Below are 6,807 nucleotides of genomic sequence, written 5' to 3'. Positions count from 1 at the left end.
CCTGGCTTTGATCTCTTTGATTTTCGGAAAAACTGACATAAAATGCGACAGAAACAAAATGAAAATAAATCCAAACAGCTTGCCAACATCATTTTTGCCGTTCCATGTATTCCGTTACTCCCCAAGCCTGCACAGAGTTTAGTAATTTTATTCATATTTAGTCTTTTGTCTTTAATTGGCATAATTGGTATTGGAGTAATCCAAAAGTAATTGAAAGTAATCCAGTTAAAGTAACCCTACCCAACCCTGTTTAAAACACACACAACCTCGGTTGGGAGGTTAATCCGTTAATTGCCTGTTGAAAAAATGTAAAGGAATTGAGCTTCATTACTTTCGATTACATCAGAATTACTCAGATATAAATATTCAACTAGAAGATACTATATATTTATCTACAGTGGAACCTCGGTTCTTGACCATAATCCGTTCCAGAACCCTGTTCAAAAACCGATTTGTTCGATCACAGAAATCATTTTTCCCATTAAAAGTAATGTAAATCGCTTTAATCCGTTCCAACACCCTGAATGTTTACCTTGAATGTTTAACGTAAACATAAAGCCAACCCGGGCTAATCGTACGTCCGCGTTATCGTAATGTTCCGTACGAAAGATTACGCTAACATGAACGTGTAAAATAAAAAAAGCAAGATTTTCTTTAAATTTTTGGTCGGACTCTGATTTGTTCGAACTGAGAGGCGTTCGAAAACCGAGGTTCCACTGTATCTATCTACCTTGGTCATATCCTTTAAGAGGGGTGACCGACAGCAAGACAAACACATTCAATAACAAAGAAAATAAAAAGGAAAAAATAGCAAAAAACACACACAAAATTTTGGGACCATGGCCAACCCAAATGCCCAAACACCCAAACAAGTTAGGCAGCTTGGCACCTAAGTTGGTCATGCTTTCGTCCCTCCAGATGAAACGGGACACAAGAAAGCGACCATGTCACTCGGGTCAGGGTGACACAACACACTCTTTTGTTCAACAGCAGGGTCCGACAGCTTTCACTGGTTTACCCGTCCCGCATCATACAGGTGCCCTGCCCATCCCTTAGAACGCGCCCAAACATCCCACTATCCTTTTACAACACCTCTCCACTAATTCCTATCACCAACAATAGCTCTAGCTTTCACTAGATTTAGACCTCTCTAGATTTAGACCTCAAGATAAATGAACAGGGCAGCACGGCGGCGCAGTGGTTAGCGCTTGTGCGGCACAGTTCATGTCATGGGAATCTGTTGTGGGTTCAAATCCAGCTCCAGACTTCCTGTGCGGAGTTTGTATGTTCTCCCCGTGCTTGCGTGGGTTTCCTCCGGGCACTCCGGTTTCCTCCCACGTTCCAAAAACATGCATTTCAGGTGAATTGCCCGGTCCAAATTGTCCCTAGGTGTGAATGAGCGAATGAGTTGTCTGTCCCTGTGTCCTCTGTGATTGGCTGGCAACCAGTTCAGGGTGTCCCCTGCCCACTGCCTGGAGATGGCTGGGATGGGTTCCAGCCCCCCGCGACCCTAATGAGGATAAGCGGTACGGCTAAGGAGATGAGATGAGATAAATGAACAATGTAATTTTAAAAAAGAAACGGAGGAAACCAAGATCAAGTAGTTGCTTCACTCTGGGACTTCTTGTCATCTCTCTCGGACCTTTAGTGTTTGTAATTAAAATTATCCATTGATCCATTATTTGCACTGCTCATCCTCAGTAGGGTCGCGACGGTGCTGGAGCCCATCCCAGCTGTCTTTGGGCAGTGGGCAGGGGACACCCTGAAGACAGACCGCTCATTCACACCTAGGGACAATTTGGACCGGCCAATTAACCTGACATGCATGTTTTTGGAATATGGGAGGAAACCGGAGTGCCCAGAGGAAAACCGACGCAAGCAAAGGGAGGACATGCAAACCCTGCACAGGAAGGCCGGTAGCTGGATTTGAACCTATGACCTCAAAATTCTGCCTTTGACGTGCTAACTATTTAGCTGTCGTGTGCCGTATTGAACTTAGGTTAGTCAGAATTGTGCCGCTGACGTACTAACCATTTAGCTGTTGTGTGCCTCATTGAAATTATGATAGACACAATTAATCGATGAGTGCATTGTTTATATGTATCGACTTATATGAAAAGGAATAAAAAGATGCACACCACACTTTAATATTGTCCCCTGTAGTGAGCAACATAAAAATGAAATTGCAATCCTGCAAACAAAGTAATCCTGATTTTTACAACATATACCTGTTATTTAACTAGGTTTTTTTCTGCAACTATAACAAAATACAATTATTTATTTTTTAGTTTTTGTATCCTGATTACATAACGCAGTTACACATATTCTGTGACTCCCCAAGAATTATAAGAATACATAATAAGGGCTGTGATAGGTGGGCTAATACAGTGGAGGGCAACTATTAGAAGCGAGAGGCCACATTAGGTAAAAAAAACTTGGCCAAGGGGTACAAAAAACAGATTCAGATTCAGATTCAGATTCAGATCTACTTTATTGTCATTCTAGTACACGTGTATACAGAACGAAATGTCGATACATCTGACCCGTACAGATATAAATAAAATGTTGTATTGAGTTGGAGTATTGAGTACTAATAATATACTAATAATTATGGCTATGTATAGTATTTTACAGTAGCGCAAATAGTGCAAGAGGAGCAGCTAGCCAGATGTGCAAAATGGGCAGTCAGGTAAACAAGTCAGGTAAACAGTAACAATAACACTGTAGTACGAGGAGAACAGATGTGCAAGGACTTTGATTTGAATTCTAGGCAATAATACATGAACTATAACACCAATGTTAATTTTTATTAAGAGAAATTTGTTTTTCTTTGACATAGTGGAATCCCTACCCAGTTGTCACCGCCATGTTTGTCTGTGATCTTGCTGCTATGCTGTACTCATTTGGCACTTGTTTTAGTTTGTATTAGACAATACAGTGCCATTAAGTGGTCAAATATTACACACAAGAGCTTTAAGCACCACATTTTGAATTTAGTTTTGTGTTATTATTGTAGTTGTATTGTGTTTATGTATTTTTTATAGTATTTCTACAGTCAGATTCTCAGAGTATTTTGTAGCATCCAGCTTGCTCCGTCCTTTGTTGTTGCCCGTGGGGATTAACACACCATATTTCATGTCCTGTCCCTGGTTGAAAATCTTCAATCCATCCATCCATCCATCCATTATCTGCACCACTTATCCTCAGTAGGGTCGCGGGGTGCTGGAGGCTGTGGGCAGGGGACACCCTGAACTGGTTGCCAGCCAGTTGCAGGGCACACAGTGACAGATGACTCACTCGCTCATTCACCCCTCGGGACAATTTGGACCGGCCAATTCACCTGACATGTATGTTTTTGGGATGTGGGAGGAAACCGGAGTGCCCAGAGGATACACACACAAGCACGGGGAGGACATGCAAACTCTACACAGGAAGGTTCGATCTCATGATCTCAGAACTGTGCCGCACATGGGCTAACCACTGCGCTGTCGTGCTGCCAGAAATCTTCAATACTCATGCAAAAAAAAATATGGAAGTAGTGTTCTGAAATTTGCAAAGTGTCATCCTCCAGACGTCCATAGCGTGTCTTCTTCCGATGCAGACGTTTCAGATTTATTCTAAGCTACAATGACCTCAAGTGGGGAATTATTACATACTGGCACTTGAACAGAACACTACTTCTGGTTGTATTTCATTTTTAAAGCCCAAAACAACAACAATGTGGCTGTGGTTGATAGTCACGAGCACACACGGACACCAAATGGTGCTCAAGCACCCGCCCTTTTTCTGCTTGATGAAAAATGTCTTCTTAGGCAACGTGAATCATCGCAAGATGTCCGCTCATTTTAAATTCACAGGAATTTGAATGCAAATTGCAGATTGCTTCGGTCTGAAGACAGCCGCATCCTTGTGTACAAGATTTTTAAAAATGTATGTATAGGTTGGGCGGCACGGTGGATGGGTGGTTAGCACGCAGTCCCACGGTGAGAAGGTTCAGGATTTAAATCCAGTTACCAGTGGAGTTTGCATGTTCTCTCCGTGCCTGCGTGGGTTTCCCTCGGACACTCCGGGTTCCTCCCACATTCCCAAAAACATGCATGTCAGGTGAATTGGCCGGTCCAAATTGTCCCTAAGTGTGAATGAGTGAGTGAGTTGTCTGTCTCTGTGTGCCCTGCGACTGCCTGGTAACCGGTTCAGGGTGTCACCTGCCCACTGCCCGAAGATTACTGGAATGGGCTCCAGCACCCCCGCGACCCTACTGAGAATAAGCAGTGCAGATAATGGCTGGTTAGGTGGATGGATGTATATGTATAGGTTGCTTAATTATTTATTTTTTTCGATATTGAACTTTTGATTAATGAGGATGCAGAAATTAGCCGAATGTACCCCTGCATATTTGCCTCTTTTTTTGCATGAAAAAAAAAAGCCAAATGGTAGGCCTATACCATTTGGCATAAAAATGTAATCTTTTTTTTCTATGCATATTTATTCATTTATAATGTTACTTTTAAAATCTGTTGAACAGTAAAATTCCTGTAAAGCTGTCATAAATATTTTAACAAAAAATGCGTACCAAGTAAAGGAAAAGTGCATAACGCTTGTGGTGTCAAAGACAAATCTTCCATAAACAAAATATTCAGATTCCTCATGTTAACATTGTAGAACACCCATCTCTAATTTAAGTGATACATCAGAAAATAAGTGCTCCGATGGTATTAATATCAGCTTTTCAAAGCATACATATCACTTTCGTCTTGTCAATATTCCCATCGGGCAATGTTTTAAAGAGAAACTGTCCGCCTAAAAGTGTTTCTTTTCTCTTTTCCATCGTTACAAATGACACCCAGAGGCATGCCCAGGGCGGAATTTTAATCGTTACATTAATATATTTTCACGCCTTAAATGGAAAATTATAACGCAAATCATTAACGCGACATTTTCCCCAGCCTTAAAATATTATGATTGCTAAATCCTACCTTTTTTGTGAAAATACAATATCATTTTGAGTTTGTACAGTCAACAACAGACACCGCTATTTTTTTTTAACACACTCCTTTGAATTATTTGCCCAATTTCACAGCCTTCGGAGCGTGCCTATTATGAATGTCAGGTCATGTTTGTTTTCTGAGAATCTACTGCACCTACTGGTCACTTGTCTGGCATGTAACAATAAAAATACACTAATACCTGAGATATTCAGGTTAGTGACATTGCACTGCTATTATTTTGAACAGCACTGTACCTGGAAGAGAAAATATTCATTTTTAAGCTTTTTAAGGACACCTTAAACCACGCACGCCACCCTTAAGTTAAAGAAAATATTTTTTGCCAAAAACCACAGATTAGGATGGAAATTATATTCAAATCGATTATCAGTGTATTCAAAGTTGTGTTGTATACAATAGAATGTAATCTCTTAGCAGTTCACTCAACATGTTTTGATACTTGTGTTTGCCCCTTCACCAACAAATGAAAAGAGAAAAGTGCATGGATTCATTGTATTAGGTCACGTCGAGTAGCAGGGAAGGAAAAATGCTCGTTTGATGCCAGGAAGAAGGGGAAAAAAAGCTAAGTCACACTGAGATTTCCAAAAGTAGGAGACATCCAAACTACATGAAATCATGTCCCTGACCATCTTCGCTTTTGCACGGGAAGTGATTTCGCCTTGACGCCATCTTTGCTGATTCCCGTTGATGACGGTGAACCACGGTGGCCTAGTTTCAAGGACTCCTAAGTGTAAAACAAACACGGAGAGGAGAGGGATTGCCACATTTTTCGAACACAAAACGTCAGAGTGACTCTTTGCTCCAGTCCCACGTCGACTTTCACTTCTGTAAACTGCGCAAGACGACGAGTCACGAAGCAACCGTGTCACATGTCGGACTCGACATGCCACAATTCGCAAAAAGTTGACCTTTTAGGATGAATTTAAAGAATTTCTGTTATAATTAATCACATGATCTGGTTTCCACAATTGACCTAAAATTCTGCTACTGCTAGAATAATAGGAAATGAAGGAGAAAATTTAACCGTTATGTATTCATTAAAGGTATGTAATATTTATTGCCTCCTAGTGGTACAAAAAACTTTCATTCAGTAAAAAAACAATATTGATTGGAAAACTAGGCAAAACACACACTACCACACCAATGTTAATGTTTTTTTTTTAAATCATAGGTCAATACATTTGTATTGTAGAATCCCTACCTCGGGGTCACCGCCACGCTTGTCTGACATTTTGCTGCTACACTGTGCTCTGTGGCACTTGATTTCGTTCGCATTAGACAATACAGTGCCATCTAGTGGTCAAATTTTACACACTGAGGCTTTAAAGGTTTAAGATGATAAAATATTCCATTACATGAGACAAAAGTGAAACAGTCATAATAAAATGAAGATTTTCAAAAGTGTTTTCAGAGAGACAATGTGATATTAGACCACTAGATGTAGCTGTATCCGGTCGTGCAAATCAAACTGAGTGCTTAAAGGCACGAGGAAGCTCAAAGTGATCAAATCGCACCATTTCTTTCCCCAAGCCTCTTGTGTGTCAGGACCAGAACGGAGACAGGACCCACTTGTGTTGCGTTTCTCACAAGTTTTATTGGAAGAAAGAGAAAGGGTTGCGCCCACGTTCTGGTGATTGTTGGACGCGGGAAGCAGGTTGCTCTGATACACAGATTGTGCTCCGAACGCAGAAGTGGATCTTCCGTGGCGAGCTATGGCGGTGTCGGGGATGGAAAAACGGGTCAGTAGCCGGAACAGGAGAGCCAAAACGTGGTCGGGGCCGGAAGCGTGTCGTAAGCCAGA

This window comes from Urocampus carinirostris, chromosome 16, assembly GCF_059441175.1.
Source record: "Urocampus carinirostris isolate Australia breed hairy pipefish chromosome 16, RoL_Ucar_1.0, whole genome shotgun sequence".
NCBI lineage: Eukaryota > Metazoa > Chordata > Actinopteri > Syngnathiformes > Syngnathidae > Urocampus > Urocampus carinirostris.
The sequence above is the reverse complement of the archived record's forward strand: the minus strand, read 5'-3'. Positions refer to the sequence as shown.